Genomic DNA, 25,762 nt, shown 5'->3' with positions numbered 1-25,762 from the left:
ACTATGTTTCTACCCATTATATGCATAGAGTAAAACTATTAAACAATTGCTAGGTGTCTAATTTATGCTATGAGTAATCAGAATGTTGAGAAAATAACTTTCATTGGATATAATCATAAAGCAACATTATTTCCTAAACTGCATTGGGGGAGTTCTTTCTTGGGTACTAGATACAAACAGGCAGTTCCATGCCTTTGCAGATAATTCTTAGATTAAATACAAATAATATTAATCCAGGCTGGGCGCGGTGGCTCATGCCTGTAATCCCAGCACTTTGGGAGGCCGAGGTGGGTGGATCACAAGGTCAGGAGATCGAGACCATCCTGGCTAACACGGTGAAACCCCATCTCTACTAAAACTACAGAAAATTAGCTGAGTGTTGTGGCGGGCGCCTGTAGTCCCAGCTACTCGGGAGGCTAAGGTAGGAGAATGGTGTGAACCCGGGAGGCGGAGCTTGCAGTGAGCCGAGATCGCGCCACTGCAGTCCAGTCTGGGTGACAGAGCGACACTCCGTCTCAAAAAAAAAAAAAAAAAAAATTAATCCAAAGGTCACTATAAGTTTCAAACAATGTCAAGGTATTTTGTTCACTCCTATATAATAGTCAAAACTCTTACCATTTGATCTAAAATGAAATATTCCCTCTATCGGCCAGGTTTGTAGTCTGTGGAAGGGATGAATCCTTATCTTTCCACTACTTATTCAGCTCATATTTGATATTTCTGAACACTCTGGAAGTGAAGTGAATATTGAAGAGAGTAAAGAGATAAGAGAAGGGGCAGCAAAGTTCTTACTTAACTGCTACAGTCAGCAACTGACTCTAAGCTTTGTAGACCTGGCTTTAAAGCTTCCTTTCTCTTATAGGGGACTTTAATGGTGTAGCAGTGATATTTTCTGTGTAGCAAACCATCTCAACACTTACTACCTTAAAACAGCAGCTCTTTATTATATCCCATGAGTCAACAGGTCAGCTGTGTAATTCTGCTGATTGGACCAGACTTCTCTTATCTTGGCTGGGTTCTGTCAAAAGTCAGATGGTGGCTCCATTGGGGCTGAATAGCCTCAGAAAGCCATATGTGTGTTTGCAGGTGGGTTGACTGTCATCAGAGACAACAGGTTTGATTGGGTCATGTGCCTCACCTTTCAATAGTGTAGCTTCTTCCCATGACAAAGTACAAAAAGCAGTAAAAGAGAAGGTAAGCCCCAATGCAAAAGTGCTTTTCAAATTGCTGCTTATGATGTTTGCTTTTATCCCATTGGCAAAAACAGATCACATGACCAAATATGAGTCAGCATGAGAAGGGGTTACCAGGGTGTGAATGCAGGAATGTGGAAGAAATTCCAAGATTTCACTGCAACATTGTACCACCTATGATCTCTTCAGAGACACTGTCCCTTATCTGTCATGTTTGCTTTTCTTGATGCAGATGGCATATTTCCTCTCTTAAAGGATCCACTGCTATCCTTGGTTTCTCTTTGATAAGGTTTCCAGACTATGGGAAGCCCTCTTGGACACGATCCAAGATACACTAAGGTGACCTGTCTTAGTCACATGACTGATAGCTGGTCTCTATAACACATCTGTATCCTTTGTCCAGTCAAACTCTGGGAAATACAGCCTCAGCCTGATGAAATCACCCATTTACTTCCAGATGTGGAAGAACTAGCTACCCCACCTCTCCCCATTTGAATTTACCAGCAGGACAAAGACAGGTCCATTATATTACCCCAACTTCATAGCATATCAAACTCTCTACACAGTCCTGATGAAGCCAGTCCAACTAAGCTTGAGATAAGGGTCAGGAACCCATATCTCTTTGCACTTGGGAATGTTTGGACTCATAGTTTACCAAAAGTTCTCTCTAAAATGTATCTTTAAATCTCTCTTAATTACCAACAACATAATTTATTAACAACCTGGATCTAGGTGAGAATTAATAATTTTGTAATCAAATTTGTCTTTTAAAAATATTCATCTTAGTATGACACTTCAGTTTGGAGTTTCATAAATATCATTTCTATGGTCTCTTGGTTCCTCAGTTACAAATGCCAAATTAACATTTTTAATGTGGAAAGTGACAAAATTGGGGAAACAATTAGGCATTGTAACTCCAAGTAAAAAATAATGATAAAATAAATTATAATAAAATTGTATTTAATTTTGTACTTAACGATTTAAATTCACCATTGTAGACTGGGCAGAGTATCTTAAAGATCACTCTTAAATCACTGTATTACCTCTTTCACCCAGATCTACATCAATTAAACATATGGTGGTTGTGTTCCTTATGCCTTTATCTAGGTAAACAGTAGAAATATTAAAGACTAGAGAATCAAAATCAAAGTTCCCAGTCTTGCCATGAGTGAATATCCTCATTGTTGAAATAAAGCCATTCATAATTTATTAAGCAAATATTCTAGATCATTACTATAGAAATTGCTAAAAGGAAAAAAAAATCACATGAAAACTTTAAAGAAATGGATTGAGTTATTAAACTGCAGGATTTGACACATGGTAAAGAAGCAACAAATATTAGCATTCATACAATTATGATATCAAATACCCAATAATGTTTCCAAGGATCCTTAAATTAGCAATTGCTGAAGTTAGGTTTAAATCTCTCATGTGTTCTTTCATCTATATATCCAAGCCCTCCATCCCACACAACACTCAACCAACATCTAACCACACAGATTCTTACAGTTCATTTTTCTTGAAATAATTATTTTAAATATTACTTCTCCATGACATATTTATTGTACTGGGGACAGAGTAAGTGTTCAGGAGAATAACAAGCTAACGGTTCCTAGCTTTTCACATGACACAAAGTTGCCGCTACACCTTGAGCAATATTTCTTAGACTCTCCCAAATCCCACACCAGATGTCACATACACTTTACTGTCTGATAATTACTTCTTTCTCTCCCATTTTTCTACTCTTCTTACATTTTGAGAAGACAGACCTTAACTGTCTTGCTTAGGACCACCTCTTTCATCCTAGACAGACTTTCTAGATTTCTTCCTTCCCTTTACCCAGTGGGAAGCTCTTCACAGGGAGCTGAAGACTCTAAGTAGGCACTCATGTGGCTTAACCATAGGAATCCTGTGACTCTTTTGTATTTGTTTCTGTCTTACCACTGAACCAAAAAGTGATGTATTTCCATCTCCTTACTTTCATCTTTCCACAGAAGACAATGATTCCCACATCTCTTCAAACACCTGAGTATCTTCTTCACTAAGTCTTCTTTCAAGAAAGTGTTCTGGGATTTTTTTTCCCCAATTCCTCCTATCTTCTCCACTTAGAATACAGTTAATTAGTTTCACTTATTTTGATGTTCTTTTTTTTTCTTTCTGAGATATCTAGAAACCATGTAATATTTCTTCCAGGTGAGTCACTATTATTTTTCCTTGCTTTTAATACATCCTTCAGTTGGCACCTTAGCACTCATATATAGTTTGTTTTGTTAGAATTCACACTATTGTCTCCAACTGGAATGAGAGTAAGGCTTGCTCTTGCTTACCATGGTAGCTGAAACCTAAAAAGTGTTGGGTACATAGTAAGCTAAAAAGTGATGGAGACATAATTAAAGTGATGGATACATAGTAAGCTCTTTATGAATGATTGAATCACTGGGTAAATTAATGAATATTCTTTTTCTACTTGAGTGTCCATGTACCACAATATTACAAGTCATTTTAATCAAAATAGTTAACCCACTAATCTTCCTAAAAAGCGATTTTATATATAACACTTCTATTATCAAAAGATAAATTTTATTCATCACTTTAAACAGAATCCAAACATTCTGGCCTGTGTCCAGTCATTTGTATCATTTATTGAATTCCTGCAATATAAAAGCATTGTGGAGTCCAAATACATCCTACCGCTCTTCCAGTCAAGTGAGAAACACTATGAAAGCACATAGTAGTATAAGTCACAGTAGGAAAATCATACCAAAAGAGAATATAAAAATAAACTTTGGTAATGTTTAGGTAGTTACCATAAATAGCTACTACCTGGGGAAGGATTCAGGGAAAGTAAAATGAAAAAAAATTCTTTCTCTCTCTTTTCTTCCTTTCTTTTTTTTCTCTTTCTTCTTTCTTTCTCTCTCATTTATTCTTTCTTCCTCTCTCTTTCTCTTTCTTTATTTCTTTCATTCATTCTCTTTCTTTCTTTTTTTCTCTCTTTCTTTCTCTAGCTTCCTTTCTATTTTCATTTATTTACTTTCTTCTTTCTTTTTTGCAAAGTCTGCTGGAAAGGAGAAGAGAATTTAGGGAGAACTAAATAGTAGACATAGGACACAGAAATATGAATAACAAGTTTTCCAGTTTCACATTGGAAGATAATCTGGGCACACTTCAAATTCTATTCAATTTTTCCTTGTTCTCTATATATTTTTGCATCTACATCACAGTTGACATCCTTCCTTGAATTTGAATCACTATAGTCTTAATCTTCCCTAAATTATATTTCAATATCCTTATGTCACATGCAAAAAAGACACTCAATAAATTCTCTTGCTAATGATATATTATAAAGTAATTAAAAATGAACAAACAAACATTGGTGAAGCTTCCTGAATCCTGAAACCAAATATTAAGGGCAGTTCAACAATTATTTGGACTCTGTTGAGATTAGAAAGATAGGTGGAGGAAAATAAGCACAGGTCAATAACTTCAGGTCTCTTCTGAACCTTTGAACCTTTGGTTTCTTGCTGAGCACCTAGAAAATGACCAGGTCAATACTCATGCTGTGGTCTGAAAATGTGTGTCTCTCCAAATTTTATATATCAAAATCTAATCCCCAATGTGTTGATCATAAGAAGTGGTGCTTTTGGTAGGGAGTAGGTCATGAGGATAGAAACCTCATGTATGGCAATATTGCCCTTTTAAAAGAGGCTTGTGGGAGCTTGTTTGCAACTTCTACCAAGTAAGATCACAGAAGGCAGTATCTAAGACGAAAAGGCTCACTAGACATCAAATCTGCTGGTGTCTTGATCTTGAACTTCTCTGCCTCCAGAAATGTGAGCAATAAATTTTTGTTGTCTGTAGATTACCAGCTCTAAAATGTTTGTTATAGCAGTTCAAATAGGTTAAGACATCCCATATGACAATCAGCCTTTTTATCATTTATAATTTGCAATTCATAGTCATGAGTTTATTCCCTAAGATTTCAGTTTTAATCACTTTCTGAGATCGTCTTTTTCTGTGGTCATTCGCCATAACACATGTGTTTATTAGATGTTAATTGTGCTAGGTGCTCTGGTTATAAGGATTTATGAAGCATAGCACTGAGGGAATTTACAGAATAGTGTAAAAAATAGGTGAATGTCTAATTTGAATAAACTGATTTTTGAGAACATTTAGTATGTACTAGTTTGAAGCATGGCCAAGAAAAAAAAAATCACAGGAGAATTCTTAGAAAAAATAAACCTTGAAACTTGAAATGAGACTACAATGTTAGATAAGAGTCAGTCAATTGAAGATGACAAATACAGGCATCACAGGCAAAGTACTCAAATTAGGTATTTTTATATCTTTTATTCACATAATATTCCAAGTAATGAAATCATTGCCTGCTGCATAGTAGGTAAGCCATCAATACATATTGAATGAATATAAATATATGAATGAATGAATAAAATATCATCCTATAAACCAAAAATGAGCAGGGTGGAGAGGTGTGGGAATCATTAACTGCGTTAGTACCACTGGAATCTTAGAAATCAGATGAAGAGTAGTTGGAGCTGATGCTGGAAAGGCAGGCAGGACCAAATTATGGAGGGCTCCAGGTACTACTGACAAGGAGCTAGAGAAAGATTGTGAGAAGAATTGTTTGGTTAGATTTCATTATGACAGATAACTCCAGGATGGGTTAAAGGATGGACTGAAGGACGAAGACACAAGGTAGCAGCACCAACTGTGAGGCCACAGCAAGGGCACAAGTCAGAGGTGATGAGTATCTCAAATGTAACACTGGGAAGAAGGAGAGGAGCAGAGAGGTGAATCTTTATCATGCTGAAAGTTGGAATTCCCATGCTGACACGCAGTCTTAGGATCACATGCATATTTTTAGGAGGTAGAAACAAGTCAGTATGTGCCTGGCTAAAATGTAGAAACATAATTTAATCTGAAAATTAAAACAGTGACTGTGCCCACAGAAAAGGGGAGGGATAATTTTGAGTCGGTAATGAAAAGAAAAACAGGCCAGGCACAGTGGCTCACACCTGTAATCCCAGCACTTTGGGAGGCCGAGGTGGGCTGATCATGAGGTAAGGAGTTTGAGACCAGCCTGTCCAACATAGTGAAACCCCGTCTCTACTAAAAATACAAAAATTAGCCAGGCCTGATTGGGTGCACCTGTAATCCCAACTACTTGGGGCATGAGAATTGCTGGAACCCAGGAGGCAGATGTTGCAGTGAGCCGAGATCACACCACTGCCTTCCAGCCTGGCAACTAGCACTCTCTAATATTGGGGTTTTGTGTGGAAAGCAGTACAACCACTTTGGAAAAACACTTAGACAATTTTAATGAAGTATTTGTAATGAATTCGAACATATACTTACCCCATGACCCAGCAATTCTACCTTTCGGCATTTATCTAAGAGATATGAAGGCATACCTCCACAAAACATCTTGTGTAAGAATATTTAAAGTAGCTTTGCTCATGATAGCTCAAACTGAAAATAACAGGTGCCCATCAATAAGAAAATGGATAAGCAGGCAGGGCGCAGTGGCTCACGTCTTTAATTTCAGCACTTTGGAAGGCCGAGGTGGGCGGATCACCTGAGGTCAGGAGTTCAAGAACAGCCAGGCCAACATGGTGAAAACCCATCTCTACTAAAACTAAAAAAAATTAGCCAAGCGTGGTGGTGAGCGCCTGTAATCCCAGCTACTTGGGAGGCTGAGGCAGGAAAATTGCTTGAACCAGGGAGGTGGAGGTTGTAGTCAGCAGAGATCACACCACTGCACTCTAGCCTGGGTGACAAAGCAAGACTCTGTCTCAAAAAAAAAAAAAAAAAAAAAAGAAAGAAAAAAAGAAAATGGATAAGCAAAGCTGAGATATATTCATATGTTGGAATACTACTCTCAGCAACACAAACCAAAGGAACAAGATCCTGACACATATAAAAACATGGATGTGAACAGTCTGACTTCAGGCCAAAATTTATGTATGATCTTTCAGGCCAGATTGTAGGCAAGTACAAGCCTTTGTTTAGCAAGCCTCACCCAGGGAAACTGTCCTCTCTACAGCAGGCTTGGTGCACAGCCAGGGTATTGCAATTTTCTGGAGAGAGTTGCAGTCAAGAACTCAGGTACGTTTGGGCCAGCCAGGTTTATACACGTCTGCCTTCCTAGTCTAGGTGTCTCCATGGGAAGTATCATTAATGGAGGACTTAACTGAGGCATTCTTTTCTATTTGGACTCTGCCTTTCTATTTCTAGCCATTTTCCTTCTCCCTCCCACTGCCTTTTCCCTGGACTGAAGTCCAGAAGGAGGCAAGGGCTTTTTGTTATGCAGTGAGGCAATTCCTCCCATCTGTGCTGATTCACCTGACTGATTCTTTTCCATTGCCAATCCATGCTGGGGGGAATGGAATATTAGGGAGGCAGCTTAGCATTTTGCCTATTTTTGGCACTGACATAGTAAGTGAATTAGAGCTTGATTGTTACTTTCAATTTGGTCTATTGTCTTAATTGACCACCTTGACAGTTGATTGCTCGACCAGATGGAGCTCACAGTTTATGCATGATTTCATTTATCTAAAGTTCAAAAACAGGAAAAGCTAACCCATGATGAGCCCAATTAGAAAAAAAGTGGTTCTCTTGGCAGTTGGGAAATGAAAAATAATGGTGAATGTACTGAGAAAAGGAATGAGGGAACTCTGTAGAGGGCTGGAAATGTTCCAAATTTTGGTGATATTTGAGATTGATCAGTAAACGGTGTGTGTCAAGATTCACTGAATTGTAGATGTAAGATTTGTGCATGTTATTATATTAATTTTTATGTCAAAATTATAAACAACAAAAAAACACTCTCAAGTTTTGAGGCCATTATTATCAATTAATGTGACATAACTAATACATAAAAATCTGTAAAACTAAACCTGCAAGTCAAATTTACCAACAGTAAATGAATTAAATCTTAACACATGTGTCTCTAAGTTTCTACAAATGAGAAATAAGCAGAGTTCTCTCCTAGCTTTAGTTGTAAGTATAATTACCTTTGTTTATGCAAAGTTTATTATTTCCAAATTACTCACCAAGGGCCTGATTAAAAATGGTGTGCATGCTCCTTATTCTTTAGTTCAGTAATGTGTTTCTCAAAGAAAGAAAAAAATGCTTATTATGCACCCAAATTAATTAAATTTGAAAGGTTTGCTGTTCATGAAATTTCTTCTGATAGTGCAACTGTATCCCTTTCAATTGCACTACTGGGAGGTGAGAAATCTAAGGAAAGGGTAGTGGGAAGGAAAATAAAATTACAATAAATTTACACTGCCCAAATGCCATACATATATGGCCACTGGAGCAGAAGTCCTGTATATATAGCTGAGGGAATTAAAAAAAAAAAAAAAAAAACCCTGTTGGGAAACTGACTATTCTCCACTAAGTAGCATGCGGCCCTCTGTTCACATCTGTTGCCAGGCTTCCACAAACATTCCATTTGCTGAGCATCTAAATATCCTTTAATTTATCAAAATATTGGTAACAGCTCACCAATTCCTCCAATGTTATTTTGAGTTTTAAATGCAAGTCATATAAAAATAATAATGAACTTTGCACAAGGAAATTTGAATAAGAATAAATTTATCTTACTAAAAATTACTACCAGAATAAAATTCATTTTCTATTGCATATCTTTTGGTCAACCTGTGGAACAATATTATGTTGTTCTACTAAATGCGAATTGTTATTACCACACTAGTTCTTACTTTGAAGTCAAAATATAGCCAAACCACTAAGGTCATTTTAAACTCAAAACAGACAGCTATAAAGGTACAGGCAGAGGTGTAGATACAGAACTAGGAATAGAAATAGGACAAGAGTAGGTACAGGAATAGATATGGTATAGACAGAACAGTGCTTAGGTATGAAAAGAAAAGTGATTATGTCTGTAGGTTTAGGTGTCAAAACTTGGCTTGCATTGTTATGTACAAAAGAAAAAGTGTCAAGTAATAAGAATCATAAAGGATAAGGTAATAGTTTCCCATACACCTGAGGTAAGCATTAAATTTATCACCAACCTTTCTAAATACCTAATGATAACAAGTAAAAGGAAAAAAAAAAGAAAACCAAAAACAAAACATTATTTTAAAAATGTCTTTTATTCAAGAGAAGCTTCTTCTTCTTCTAATTATTATTATTTTTTTACTACTTTTTAGGAGAGTTCTGTCATGTGGTACTTTAAACAAAAAACAGTTACATAACAGACAGCTGATAAACAGGATTTTCTTTCTAGATCTCAGCAACTAGAGTTCCAAGAACTTTAGGAATAATCCCCATATATTCATGTATTTAAAAGGCTTAAGCATTATTTCTAAATATGTTTTTATATATTATGATTCACCATATAGTGGAATTACAAATGTAAAGCTCAAATTTAAGAATGCAAAGAAAAAAATGCTGTTGTATTTTTGATGACTAAACTAATCTCACTCCTTAGGTAGTGAACATTTTTCCTGGATTCTTAAGCACCTGGAGATTTTTTTCTCTGTTAATTCTGAGTCGCTGTAGCTTATTCTCGTTCTAGGGATTTCACTGAAAGTTGCCTGTAATCCCTAGTTGATCTCTGCTTCACTGTTGACCTTATAGCCATAAACTATAGAATTGCTTTGTGCCTTCTTTCTTTAACATCTCTGATCCCATATATACACTTTCACACAACAATCAAAGATAATGCTTCTGAAGAAATCATTATCCAGTATCAAAAGCTCTATTTCTGGCCCTGAATGGAGCTGATAGTGAACTCTGGATCTGTGGTGTTCAAACTCAAACTGAGGGAAACTTAAGAAGAGAAATTCTGATCTTCTATCTGCCTCCTCACCGTACCACCACTTTTACCCTGATGAGCAAATCTTCTTTACATGTTGCCACAGGACATCCCTGAGAAGCCCTAATCATCTACTTCCACAAAAATCCATATGGTGTGTGGGACACAAAATTCTATACTTTTGATTTCCATAATCTAATCTATCCTTCCATTCTTGTTAGAATTTTGGCTCTGGAAAAGAAAGTATTGTGACTATGTTACGGAACTCTTGGATATCTTCTCTTTCTTTGAGTTTCTCAGCCAGTAGTCTTTCCTTCACCTTTGCTGTTAAACAAGATATTGTTCTTTGTCATAATCTTTTTCTTGCTCAAGTGACATTCGTACTTTCCATTTTAATGGGGCCATAATGTCAGTATGACTTTCAAAGCTGATTCATGTGGGAGAGGCCTAAAAATATACTTGTTTATTTAATACTTTTAAAATATTATCTTCATTACACTTGATGGATTTTCCAGCTTATTTTCCATCTGTAGTGCTGCCTCTGACATCAAAATTAAAATACGTTAATGCTTAGATGTCACACATACAACAACTAATTTTTCTGGCTTTGGGGAGAAAACACACAAGTGCATTTTCCAGCTAAGGAATCATACATATTGAGCCCAATGCTTTAAGTTATTTAGCCATATAAGATGCAAATACATTTTATCTTTTCATTTTAAATATATTGCTAAATAATCTACACAGTTTTCAAGAAGATTAGCATATGTAAGAAATTACTGCCTAACCCCAAGTCAGAAGATTTACTCCTACATTTCATTCTGAGTGTTTTTAACTTTGGCTCTTAGGTTAAGGTCTATGATCCAATTTGGGTTAATTTTTGTTTATGGTCTTGAGGTAAAGGTCTTAATTTCTTTTTTTTTTTTTCAGTAGATTCCAGTAGTTCCAGCATCATTTGTTGAAAAACTATGATTTCCAGTTGAATTATCCTGGAACACTTACCAAAAAATTAACTTATCATAAATGTGAGGATTTATTTTTGGACTTTCAATTCTATTTATTTCATCTACATGTCCATTCTTATGCCAGTTCCACATTGTCTTGATTACCATTGCTTTGTAGTTAAGTTTGGAAACTGAGAAATGTGAGTCCTCCAACTTTATTCTTTTTCAAATTTGTTTTGACTTGTCTGGGTCTCATGCCTTCCCACATAAAATTTAGGAACAAATTACTAATTTTTGAAAAAAAAAATCCAGCTTGGATTTTGATAGCATCTGTGTTGAATGCACAGCTTTATTATTAGGTGAATGTATTTTTATAATTGCTATTTATTTCTGAAGGATTGTCCCTTTTACTATTATAAAACAGCCATTTTTTCTAGTGATAATTTATCTATACATATATATACATATATATATATAAAAATTGTGTGTGTGTGCATGTAAAGAAATTATACGTACATATGTGTATTTGATATCGGTATGGACACTCCAGTTCTGACTACTTGCCTGGCATATCATTTATATTTTAAACCTATTTACTTTAAACCTATTTTTGTCTTCAAATCTAAAGTGCATATTTGTAGACGGTACAGAATTTGATTGTTTTTTAAAAAATCAATTCTACCAAACCTCACATTTTGATTAAACTGCTCATTCTATTTAATTTTAATGTAAGTGCTGATAAGACTCAAGACTACTTGTTTTCTATTTGTTTTTTATATATCTATGTCTCTCTTGTTCCTTTTTGTTCTTAATAATTAACTTTTTTGTGTTATGTATTTTTTTCTGTTTAATATTTTCTGGTATACTCTTTTAAATTCTTTCTAATTTATTTTACTCCTTAAATATTTTTCAAATATTTAATTTGAAATATTTGTTTAAGGGATTACAATCAATACGTGTTACTGATTGAAAGTTTGTATACTCCCAATATTCATATTTTGAAGCCCAAATCCGCAATGTGATTGTATTTGGAGGTTGGGTCTATGAGAGATAATTAGGTTTGAAAGAAGTACTGAGCGTAAAGCCCCCATGATGAAATTGGTGTTTAGAAAATTAAAAAAAAAAAAACAAAAACAAAGGAAGAAAGACCAGTGCTGACTCTCTCCCTGTGTGCACAATAAAGAGATCATGAAGGGGCTCAGCAAGATAGCAGCAGCCTACAAGCCAAGAGAAGAAGCCTCAGAATAAAGATTTATTTTTCTGGCACCTGGAACTTGGATTTCTGAGTCTTAGAAGAGTGAGACATAAATTTCCATTGTTTAAGCCACACAGCCTATGGTATTTTATAATGGCAGTCCAAGAAGACTAAGACAACTTAGTTTTAACCTAGAACAGTATGACTTGGATTAATACAACTTAATTTTAATACCATGTGAAAACTTTGTTTCAATGTTTTTGTGTTCTTTCTACCCTTTTTATAATAGCATTGTCATAAACATTTCATCTTTATACATTACAAACCCATTACAAACCTTTTGTTTACCTGGGAATGTATTAATTTATCTTTTATTTCTGAAAATAGTTTTGTGGTGTATAGAATTTGTGTTTTACATTATTTCTTTTGGAGTACTTTGTATATGTTGTCCTACTGCCTTCTACTGTCATTGTGTCTGGTGATAAGTCTGTTGTTAATGATACTGATGCTCCCAGTCACCTTTCCTTTGCTGCTTTCAAGATTGTGTCTTTGTAATTTGGTTTTTCAAAGTTTGACTGTGATGTGTTTAGTTGTAGACCTTTCAGTTTATCTTACTTGGGGTCTTTTGAGTTTTCAGATGTGTAGATTAATTTTTTTTCTACAATGTGGGGGTGTTTTAGCTATTATTTATTCAAATATTTTTCTACCCCTTTGTCAAACTCTTATCTTATTCTTCTGTGACTCCTATCATATACATGCTAGTAGCTTGATAGTGTTCCCTACTTCTCTGAGGCTATATTCATTTCTATCCTTTCTTTATTCTTTGTTTTTCAGAATAATCTTGATTGACCTATCTCCAATTGGATGATTATTTTTTATATTCACTTAAATATGCCTTTGAATCCTTCTAATGTTTCTTTTTTATTTCAATACTGTAATTTTCAACTGAAGAATAACTATTAAGTGATTTGTATCATTTCCATTTTTATTGATATTTTCTATTGGAAAGACATTGTTCTCATAATTTTCCTTATAATTTGTTAGACATGTTCTCATTTAGTTTTTTGGAAATATTTATAATAGCTGATTTACAGTCTTTGCCTGGTACAAAGTAAAACATCTGGGCTTCCTCAGAGACAGTTTCTATTAACTACTTTATTCCACTGTTTATTCAGTCATGCTTTACTTTTTGTTTGTAAATCTCTTTGGTTATTATTGAAAATTGGACATTTTAAATAATAAAAGTAGGTATTATGAAAATAAAATTTCCATTTCCCCTCCCCAGGGTTTGCTTTTGTTGATACTACTTCTTTTTGTTGATTTTATTGCTTATTTAAACTAAATCTGTAAACTGTGAATTATTTGCTGTGTATGGCCACTGAAGTCCTGCTTAGTTAGAGTAGTGGTCAGCTAATGATTGGACAGAGATTTTATTAAACATCTTGAACCAGTGAGGCTCCCACTCTTTGCTAAGGGCTTTGTGTGTATATTGAGACACATGTTAAACACTCCAGCAGTTTGTAGCTGTATTAATTCTTACTTCCTGCTTGCAGCAGTCCTCAAGTTCAGCCAAGGGGGAAGAATAGAGCCTTCTCAGTCCTTTCCTGGGTTTTCACACACTCCTGCACACGAGCGTATCCTTCTACACTCCCAGGAATATGTCGAGTTCTTCCAAGCCACCATGGATGTCTCATTTGACAGATTTTCCTTTAAGTTTTTGCCAAGCTTCTTGTTTGTCCAACTATTGTTGCCTCCTCAGGCAGCTGCAGTGTTAAGGCAATGCTGCTGATTTTTCTTTCTTTCTATTTTTTTTATTTATTTTTTATTTTTTTGGACAAAACCCTGGGGATAGGGCTTTTATCACTAAGTGGACTCTGAGGCGGATCAAATAAAGACAAGCCCTGGGAATGGCACTTTTTCAAGGACCTGGTAAACAGGTCAAATAGTAACAATTCTCTTGGGATGGAGCTTTTTGGGAAGTTTCAAACCTATTCTGTATCCTCTAGTCATTGCTAAACTGTTTATTTTCAAAGCTTGCTGGTTGCATGACTGATTGCTTTAAAGTCTACTACCCTAGAGCTGAAGAGAAAGGAGGGGAATAGAATAAGACAAAATGCTCAAACTTGCAGTTCTTCCCCCAATTTAATCATTTTCCTTGAGTAAATACTCCTCATATTATAGCAACCATTTAGTTAATTACCAGGACTCAAAAATAGTTGATATTGACTATTTGTGACAGTGTTCTCTTTCTTTTTAGAGATTTTTAGATGTCCTTACACTGCCATTTCAAAAAGTAAAATAGAGCTTAACAGAAAAGATGAATCAATCTGAAATGTATAATTAACATGCAAATTTTATTTCAAAAACCCATTAAATTTATGCTGAGAGATGATAAATTTAAATACAAAAATAAGTCACAAAGTAGCTTTTTTTCCGAGATATAAATAGTAATTTGAAGTGAGAAGGAATAAAATAAAGCTGTCTTAGATGGGAGTGTATTGGTAATTTGTGTACTCTAATAATGTCGCAATTTTTCCATTTTAATTGTTCTTCTAAAAACTAAAAATATACATCCATGTAGCTGTGTTTGTACTAAAAAAAATTATATAGATGAAAATGAAGTTACTTTTATTCATAGAAAAATAATACATGCCTATGGTTAATCTTTTAGCCTTAATACAGCTTCTCTCAGAAAGTGAATAAATATACCCCAGAGGGCCATAATGGTTTTGGGTTGGTGGTATTGAATAATCAAGTAATCATTTTTTCAAGGTTTTTAATCAATTGTCTGACCTACAACCCTGATTGAATATTTTAAAAATTTCTACAGAAAATTTTACCTAATAAGTCCCTGGATACCTCTGAACAGTTACGAATGAATATTTTTCTAAAGGACTATTTGAGATTGTACTCATATATAAAAGCTCTTTAGTAAATGAAGTACTGTCTTTAACCATCATATACACTAGTCATCTTGCATGACCCTGATTGCTTGCCTTGCCTCTATTCAATTAACCTGTCACCCAATGCTCCAACAAAGCACACAGAGCATTACACATCATAAATGGCTTTCAAGTGAGCTCACTCAGCTGTGATAAATACATTATGTGGGCCTCATGCAGAAGGAGAACTCATAAAGATACAATACTCCTGCCCCTTTATGTTGCTTACATTCCTCTCAATAATCCAATTCACCATGCTCTCTCAACACCCAGCAATTCCTCTCAGTCAAAACAAGTGATCATATCAAAAAAAAAAAAAAATTGGAGTTTGTTATGCTACATTCCAGTCACATTTATTCTCTTATTTCAGGGAAGCCTACCAATGACTAATAAGTTAAGAAACTACACTAAATATGTATGTAAATATTCTTTAGAATTTTTTTCTGAAACCATGTATTCATTATCACTAGCAGGTATTTTACATATAGCTTTCTAAATATAAAGCATGCATGGTTTCCTATTCTGCATTAGTATGTTTGAATAGATAAATTTTTTAATGCTCAGAAGATGTTGTCAGCATTTTGTTTCTTTTTAATTTGAGAATTACTTTACAGCTTTATATAGTGAGGGCAATGTGTACAAAGGTTAAGAGTGATGGTGACACATTAAAGCAAATTCTTTAACTTGCTGACTTTGGAGTATTCAAGATCATCATCTCATTGGTGATCATGCTTGGGTAATGCATTTGAAAAGCTATCTTTTTTTTTTAACTTTAAAGAGTTACTTTCTGCTTCATTGTTTTGCTTATGTAAATATAATTAATTCATTAACTGTTGCCATAAAGCAATGCAACTGATATTAAGTGATTTTTCTACATGGAATTTCAGAAATTATTTTTTTAATTTCCCAATTAAGGGCCAATTTACTGCTAATCATAGAGCCATCTGTGTGAAACTCAGTGTCCTTCAGTCTGAAAAATGAGGAGCTTGTATTCTATATGAGGAGGAAAAATGCAGCCCATCTTTCACCTGAGGAGAAAGCTTTGAAATTCAACGATTCTGGAATTTGAATCCCAGAATAGCACTTACTACCTGTCTGACCTTTATTGAGTTTTTTTTTTTTTTACCTATCCCAGCTTCAATTTCTTTAATTGAAACCCAAAGTTGATAGTATTGTTTATCTTATAGGTCACTTGTGAAGATAAAATGAGATAATGAGCATAAAATTCCTAAAGTCTTGAAAAGTATGATACATTTTATCCATCTATCATCTATCTATCTATCCCCCTTTTTTAAGTCACTCTTCTGTATTTCTCTCTCTCTCTCTCACACACACAGTGTAAAACAAATAAATAGAACACACTGTATTGGGACAAGTCATCACATCTTCTTTGCCTGAAAAAAAGATTCTAGTTATTTCATTACTATCAGTGTTTATAGAAATCCTATTGTCAAATGATTGTAAAAAATAAAATGAAATGACTAATGACTCAGCTATGTTTTGAAAAGGCATTAAATTCTCAGTGATTTGAGGTTTCTTTATCCATTACATGTTTTATTTTTTCACAAACTAATTGCAAGATCGCTATGGAATATTAGTGTATGAACTGAAAGCAGCTATATTTAGTTAACCCTTCAGTAAACCATAAAGAAAATCTACTAAATCAGGACAAGGACTGGTAGTTTACTAAGTTTTTTTTTTCTTTAATCACTGTTGTTATTGTCATATTATTATAAATTCCCTGCTGACTATACACCTTTATATTAGTATTTACATTAACACTTAGGAATTTAGCTGTCTGAGCCATAAAAGATACTGAATAGCCAAAGCAATCTCAAGGGAAAAAAATGAAGCAAACAGCTTCACACTACCTGACTTCAAAGTATACCACAAAGCTATAGTAACCAAAACAGCATGGTACTGGCATAAATACAGACATATAAACCAATGTAACATAATAGCCCGGAAATAAATCCATGCATTTACAGTCAATTCATTTTCAACAAAGTTGTCAAAAGCACACAATGAGGAAGGGAGAATACCTTCAATAAATGGTACTGGGAGCTGGCCGGGCGCGGTGGCTCATGCCTGTAATCCCAAGACTTTGGCAGGCCAAGGCAGGCAGATCACAATGTCAAGAGATCAAGACCATTCTGGCCAACATGGTGAAACACCATCTCCACTAAAAATATAAAAAATTAGATGGGCATGGTGGCTCGTGCCTGTAGTCCCAGCTACTCAGGATGCTGAAGCAGGATAATTGCTTGAACCAGGAGGCAGAGGTTGCAGTGAGCTGAGATCGCGCCACTGCACTCCAGCCTGGTGACAGAGCAAGACTCCATCTCAATAAATGAATAAATAAATTAATTAATTAATAAATGGTACTGGGAAAACTGAATAACCATGTGGAGAAGAATGAAATTAGATTTCTACTGAAGGCAATATAGAGAAATCAACTTAAAATGGATTAAAGACTTAAATGTACTACCTGAAACTGTGACCCACTAGAAGAAAACAGGGAAAAAGCTTCATGACTTTGGTTTGGACAACTGTCTTTTGGATATGACCCCTCAAAACACAGATAGCGGAAGCAAAAAAAAAAAACAAAAAAATACATGAATGGGATTACATTAAACTGAAAAGCTTCTGTATAATAATAAAAACAATTGACAGAGTGAAAAGACAATCTAGAGAATGAGAGAAAAATATTTGCAAATTATATGTCTGGTAAGGGGTAAATATCAGAAATATCTGAAGAACTCAAACAACTGAACAGCAAGAAAACAAATAGCCCAATTAAAAATGGGCAAAGGACCTGAAGAAACATTTCTGAAAAGCCATATAAATTGCCAATAAGTACATGAAAAATGCTCAACATCGCTAATCATGAGGGATATGTAAATTAAAACCATGAGATATTACCTCACACATGTTGTTGTCAAAAAGACAACAGCTAACAAGTGTTGGTAAGGACATGAAGAAAGAGCAACTCTTATACACTGCTGGTAGGATATTAAGTTCCATAGTCACAGACACAAGTAAGGAGGTTTCTCAAAAAAAAAAAAAAAATTAAAAATAGAGCTACTAAATGATCCAGCAATCCTGTTACTGGGTATATATCCAAAGGAAATGAAATCAGTGTGTCATAGAGGTATCTGCACTCCCATGTTTATTGCAACACTATTCACAATAGCTAAGCTGTGAAATCAACCTGAGTCCATCAGGTGATGAACAGATATAGAAACTGATATATCTCTTATCATTCAAGATTATTCAAGGCTTTCTCTTTTCTTAGACATCTCTGTTAGTCACAAATTACTTCATGTATTGAAAATACATTGTTGTCTAATTAAAAGTTTTAAAATCAACCAATCAACATAGGATGATTTTGTTTGCCTAATGGAAAAACTATTAGAATTTAAAAAATCAAAACAACATAGATAACTGGTTCTGAAATATGTGTATCCAAAAATTATGTGAGGATCCTTTTAATATGTAGATGATTATGATTCATGAGTCCTTGTGGATGGGTCCAGAAATTTTGTATTTGAATAACAGGCAACAACTCAGTGCCCATTCAGAAATTTTAGTTTAACTGAGGAAGAGTGTCAAGAAGCCCAGAATTAAGCAAGAAGGGGCCAGAGTTTTATCTGTATAAAGGCGTATTGAACAAGTTGCGATCCAGAATATCATTGGCATGATGAGGATGAATGTTCTCAGTGAAGTTTACTAAAGCAAGAACTGCAGCTCTGGCAAACTAGTAACAAGCCAGGGACCTGGCAAAACCAAGAAGCAGAAAAACCTATACTAGACAGATAAAAAGTGAGCAGTTGATCCCAGGAGAGATTGTGCTTTTGAAAATCAATAAAAAAATAGAAGTATTGTTATTCATTATGATGATGATGATGATGATGATTAATTTGTTCTAATCTGGAGACTATCAAGTAAATGGATGCATCTCTTTCCACATATTCCTTAGCTTATTCATTGCCTCTTTTTATTTCTTCCTTCATTGAATATTTAATCAAAATTGCTACTAAATCTTTTTTGTCACTGACATTTTAGCCAGACTACAATCATCTGTCAAGAATTACAATTTTAATTCATTTCTTTGTGTCATGCATGTATAGCTTAGCACCTGGCATACAATTTAAAATTTTATTTCTTTATATGTGCTTAAGAACATTATCAGAAAACTGCACTTTTTTCCTCTAGCTCAGCCCTTAGGAATCCCTAGAATTAAAAACTAATCATCTAAAATCATCAAGACCACTTGTACTTATTGAAAGCCATATGAATTATGTACCTGACTGTCAGCCTAACGTATTTTGATTATTTGGAGTAAATATATTACTGGTTCTTTCTCCCACTGTGAAAATTGTCCTAAAATACAAAGCTAAAGCTATTCTTTGTAAAATAGTTATTTTCATATATTCATGCATATGGAAACATTCTTTTCATAGAGTTGTTCAACACTGTATGAAAATGTCTTTCTAATAATATCATCAAAGGCAACAATAACTTGTTCTGAATATGAAAAGTTTAAGCTCATATTAATGGTTAATAAATAACATATTTCCTTACAAAGTTTTACATTTATTAGCATCTATACTTATCATTTTTGGCAATTCAAAAATGTCTAGAAAGACTATAAAAAGAGTATAACAACTATAATAAATCATAGCTATAAAAATGATTGACACTGAGAAAATGCAATGTGTATATTAATCCCAGGGAAGAATATTTAAACATCTTAAATTTAATCTATGTATTTGTTATAGAAAATCATTTGAGAAAAGATACATCACCAAAATACAGTGTTTGAGGTATTTGCATCAGAGTTTACTAACTAGGTGATTTTACTCTTTTTAAAATGGGAAAATACGATAGTACTTAATGTTATATATTTTAAAAAATAAGTAGACTATAGCTTCTGTAAAATAAGGAAGTAACATAGTGATATAAAAATCAGCATCAAGGTTTTACATAATTATTTTCCTTTCTATTTGCTGGTTCCTGCTGATATAGTAAGTGTGTTAATTTTAGGTAGAGTAAAACTAAGATATACTAAATATATTGAATTACTGAATATATTGAAATAACCACATATATCTTGCCATGATAATGAATTCCTAAGCCAAATAATAAAAATCTGTATTCTGGAGTTTAAATTAATCTGTGAATCAGAAATTGATTTTATTCTTTCTGAAAAATTTGTTTCAAGTAGTTTTAATTTAATAGTTTAATAGTCTTTACCACATAACTACAAAATATGGATTATTAATTTCCACAAAACTAATCTTAAGATATTTGATGCAAATTCGCTAATCAAATTTTTGAAAACTAACGTCAATAAATACATTTCAAAATCAGTAAACTGCAAGGTAAGTCAGTTATCAAATATTTTATGTGCTTGTCTTTTCCAGGAATTCATTATTTCTTTTCACTTGTCGGAAAATCAGGGGAATCTTAGCTATAGGTTGAGAATTCATACTCAAAGAGTAAAGACAAGCCTTCGATAAACAAAAGATAGAGTTTCAAAGAAAATGGTGGCAAGTCAATCAGGTCAAAAGCTCTAGACTGGATGTGAAATTATTGCAAATGCTATGTCAGCAGAGTAATAGGGATTGAAGTCAAACTGCATAGATTGAGAAGGAAGAAAGTAAATATAAAAGGTAGCACTCAAATATCAGAAATATAAGAGGTGCTTTGGAAATTTTCATAAAAATTTAATTATAAAGGGAAAGGTATAAAGAGAGAGCTTGAGAGAGAGGAGATGGTACTTAGAGAAACTGCTGGGAAAGACAAGACAAAATATTTCAATAAGCTACTGACAGAGAAGAAAGGAGAGAAGAAAGATAAAAAGAAAAGAATATTTAAATTTTTTTTTTTTTTTAGTATTTCAGACAGTCCTCTTTATTTTTTTAGGAGAATGAAATCCCCTGAGAAGATCCCCTACCATAGATTTTTAATAACGATCCCCAAATATTCATGAGAAAACATGCTTCTTCCATAAACTTTCATAACAGAACAGGCACACAATAAATATCCGTTGCACAGAAACATGAAGTTAGGTAGTGCTTTCTCTTCATGTGGCCCTTTTCTTTAAGTTTATGAACCTCACCTCAGGTATTTAATAATTTAAAATATCAGGAGTGAGAAAGGTTTGAACAAAGAGATAAGGCAAAGAAAGTTGGAGACAAGCTGGAGAGAAAATGAAGTGTTTATACTTTATTTGTCTATTTATGTCTCCCACTGAGGGGGACTGATTGCAAAAATGGCTTTAATTCTTCACGAACTCTATATCCACACCATTTAAATATGATTTTACAATGCTTTTCATCAAGAGGCAGTCAACCTCCCATTCTGTAAATGTAAGTTGGCCTTATGGCTTTGCCTGAAAGTGTGACAGTTCTAAGTCTTGTCCAAAAGACTTTGCAAACTTTCTTCCCACGTCCCTGCCTCCTGTCTTCACCAAAAGGACATACATAGGATAGCTTTCTCCTGGATGTCTGCTTAGGCTGTTACAATAAGCCCAACTAGTCTGCTGGAGTACTAGAAATAGCATGATGTAAATATAAGTTGTCCTACCTAAGATCATTTTAGATCAGCAAAACCACACTGTTGATCCACAGACTAATAAAAAAATAAATATTTATCACAGTATGCCACCCCGCATTTTGTGGTTAGACGTTAGGTAGTATTGTTGTTGCTATTTATAACATACATCTAATCAAAACCAATATATCTTTGAAAGAGAAGCAGTACTTTGTTTAAAGTTGTAGCCCCAGAATCTATCATAGCCCCTAAGACAATAGATTAATTTCAAATTGTATTTGTTTTATGAATGAATTATGACAGATGGATGGATGAATTTATAAATAAATGAGATATTTTAGAAAATGTAAATACCAGAAGTTTCCTACTGGCTATTAAGAAAAGACAGAGTCCAACCAAGGCGGGTGGATCACTTGAGGTCAGGAGTTCGAGACCATGGCCATGACCCCATCTCTACTAAAAATACAAAATTACCTGGGCGTGGTGGTGCGTACGTAGTCCCAGCTATTTGGGAGGCTGAGACATGTATAAACTGATGTTATTTTAGGATAGATATAGAGGTTTTAAAAGAGTTTTCTTTTTAATTAATTAATTTTATTCTTATTTGCTTTCCACAGTAAATCTGTGTGTCAGTTAAGTATTTATATGCACACTTCATAGACATGAAAAAGATATTTTATGGAGATTATACTAATCTCCTATGTCCAAGACTCAAACCAAAGTATTCTAATATAAAATATACCTATCTTTCCATTATTATCATAAAGACCAACTGATCTAAAAAAAGAAACTTAGAAGAATGACAGATATTGAAGGACTTCAATGAGAGACACTGATTACTATTTAAGAAAGAAAATGCTAAAGCAACATACTGCCAAGTGAAATAATATAAAAGATAAAAGTGATTGCATGGTACATAATAACACATAAATCATCTTTTTTACTAATTTAAATATATTTAATACAAATACTATTCTTTTCTTGGCCTTAGATATTACAAATTACTAAAAACAAAGAAAAAACATGAAATCAAATCCAGTTTACAACATTGGAGCTAATTAAGTTTTTTTGTTATTTTAAAAAAGTATTTCCTTGAAATCTTTTGGCACTGGTGTATTATTCTACATTCCTTTTTCCAAAATTTTGAGATATTATTAAAATACTCCCTATTCGATGTTATTTTCCTTTCAATTTTCTTTCTTAAAAATCAATACAACAAAAACTAAAAAGTCAATACATGTAAGTAGTAAATATATGTAATAATACAAATAAAACTTGAGGACATGAATGTGGCAATGCCTAAATAAAAGTAAAATCTTTTTAAAATTATCTTCACACAGCAATGGTTTATTGAAAATTGTTACATACACTTGATTCACATAAAGACCTACAAAGAAACAGATCACCTCCTGATATCACCTCTATCTTCCATGCCTACCAAAAGGTACCCAGAATCTATGGATCAGCAATTACAAATCTATGAAGATAATCTGATAATGTCATTGAAAGTCTCTTTAGAGATTTCTTGTTCTAATTATATATTTCTCAGCAGATGTCCCAGAAGTCTGTAATAAATACAAACCGCAAAATGAGTTATACTCTATTAACATTCCCCTTTTCTCACCCACCTGACCACCAGCACTGAAATTCATTTTTTCCAAGACCAATTTTTAAAATTTATAACACATTTAGTTTTCCCCATCTCCCCACTCCAGATTTTCTAAACTGTCTCTTACTGACAACCCCCTAGCTCTTTCTGTTCTGTAAAAGCAGATGAGACCAACCTATTTTTGGGGAAAAATATCTTAGAAAAAGGATCCTGGATCCTCTAGTTTTATTTGAAACATAAGAATAAAATTTTGGTGAGAGAGTAGCACTCAATAGAATAGGTAATATAATTGCATGACAACAATTTTAAGACATGAAAAAATGAAAGCACACTCATTACAAGGTATTTCTTTTACATATTTCCTCACTGATGTCAAAAAAATTTTTAAATAGCTATTAGTAGGAGACAGATTGTTACAAGATAAGGATGCGACAATAATAACTAAAATGCTACCTTGACTAATGGTGCATAGAATTCAGTGGAGGTGATCAATAAGCATAGAAGAACTAAACGGATGATATGAGCCTTTAAGGGTGGGCAGTCTCATATAATTATCATATATTTTAATAACATAGAATTAATTAAACCAGGAAGGGAGGAAAGAATAAAGGGGTAGAAAAATAATGCTTATTCTTACTTTACACACACTGTGAAGAACCCAAACCACAAAACCCTCCAAGGCTCCTTATAGAGAACAATCAGAAAAATGATCCTAGATAGTAGAGAAATGGTTATTAAATGTTCAGGATATATAACTCCAATTCACACGTTTAAAATTCTCTTCAGATGCCAAATCACTTAGACCTCATGGTTTCTTACCTTTCAGCATCTGTCTCAGCTATCAAAGTGGTACACGACCCCAACTTCAAGGAGTTAAGGTCCAAATACAATTAGAGGCAACAGTCCCTGAAAAGCCACCCTCACTTCTGACACCAACTGCACATTTTCAGGTTTCCCAAAACCACCCTGAGGTTCAATAAGTCACTAGAAAGACTTACAGAACTCATTGAAAGCTATTCTATACAGTTATGCTTATTACAGAGAAAGAATACAGAAAATCAACAAAGGAAGGCATGTATAGGGCAGCCTGAGAAGGTACCAAATTTGAATCTTTTATTTTCCTCATGATGCATTATTCTCTTAGAATAATGTAAAACCATGTACCTGGAATGTTGCCAACCCATGATGCTCACCAGAACTTTGTTGTCCATAGTTTTTATGAAGACTTTATTGCATAGGTATGATTGATTAATATGTTGCCCATGTGGTTGAACTCAGTCTGTAAGTCAACTGATACCACGGGGCCCAAGCTCCTACCCTGAATCCTATGCTTTGTCGTTTTTACATGGCCAGTTTCACTCTGACTACTGGGTATGGCCAGCTCATAGAGCCATCTTGTTACCATAAAATATCAGATGAGGTTCTAGGGGCTCACATAAATGACAAAGCTATTCCCACTAAGTTCTAAGTTCTAAGCATTATGACCTCCTATCACAGTGACTTTAATAATAACTAGAGAAATTATATAAAAAGTAATAGAAAAACTATTTAATGTTATAAAATTACCTTTAATATGACGAGAGACATATCTACTTTATGTCATTAGAGGGAAAGAAGTACAACCATACAGTAAAAACAGAAGTGAAAATGAGTAATAGGAAATATAAATATAGACATACTGAAAATGACTTCTCTGGGAGGATGCTTATACTGATATTGGTGGGAGATTTTTACTGAGTGGTGGACTTTTAGGGGATTTTGTACCTTTTCATAATCTCGTTTTGTATTGGCTGAAAATAAAGCCTGGCAATATATCTATTCTATAATATGTCATATATATGACACATATAGTAGATGTATCTATTTAAAGAAAGTTAATAAAAAGAAGGTTTTGATATATTAAATTTTTCTATTTAGATAAGTGGTTGAAATGTAAACATTCTTAAAATTAAGGCATATTTGTACTGTAAATACATAGAACTGTAGATATTTTTGAGGAAAACTATTCCTTTACTTTAACAGAAAATTAACCATATTACCAATGCTACTTGTACTGTGACTACCTAGAACTGTAGATATTTTCTAGGAAAACTAGTCTTGTAATTTACCAGAAAAATAACCATATTACCAATGCTTTCATACATACCAAATGTTTTACTCTTAAAAATTAAGCATGTAGTTGCTTTAATGTAAAGTACAATAAGTGCACTTATTGTAGACATATTGAAGTCCCACATGTACATATATTGAATATTAAAATAATTCATAGATAATAAATATTTGAGAAAAAATTGACGTTTAAAAGGAAAAGAATGATAGAGAATGTTCAACATGAATTGAACTAGAGAAGTTCTTTCTAATCTAGGAACTTCTTTTAACTCCTGATGGGCTTTGCAGATTGTAACTTAGACTCCTGTTTCCTCTCCCATAAATAGGGGAGTTTTTTAAAGTTTCCATCTACTTCTGGTAGATTAAAGTCAATACAATTTATATAGATAGATAGATAGATAGATAGATAGAT

The 25,762-nt window shown here is 33.9% G+C and overlaps 1 long non-coding RNA gene across 1 annotated transcript in view; it reads right to left on the bottom strand.

Annotated features, from left to right (window-relative positions):
• Positions 1 to 24,661, bottom strand: part of LOC107967526 (uncharacterized) — a 43,037-nt gene extending 18,376 nt beyond the window's left edge. The window contains exons 1-3 of the long non-coding RNA XR_001708006.4: positions 24,435 to 24,661; positions 4,017 to 4,248; positions 616 to 729 (exon numbers count right to left, since the gene is read on the bottom strand). This is a non-coding gene — a long non-coding RNA (uncharacterized LOC107967526). The remainder of the gene's footprint in view (positions 1 to 615; positions 730 to 4,016; positions 4,249 to 24,434) is intronic.
• Between the last annotated feature and the right edge of the window lie 1,101 nt (positions 24,662 to 25,762).

This window comes from Pan troglodytes, chromosome 1 (assembly GCF_028858775.2).
Source record: "Pan troglodytes isolate AG18354 chromosome 1, NHGRI_mPanTro3-v2.0_pri, whole genome shotgun sequence".
Classification (NCBI taxonomy): Eukaryota; Metazoa; Chordata; class Mammalia; order Primates; family Hominidae; genus Pan; species Pan troglodytes.
Note: the sequence above shows the minus strand (reverse complement) of the source record. Positions and strands in the feature narration are given on the sequence as shown.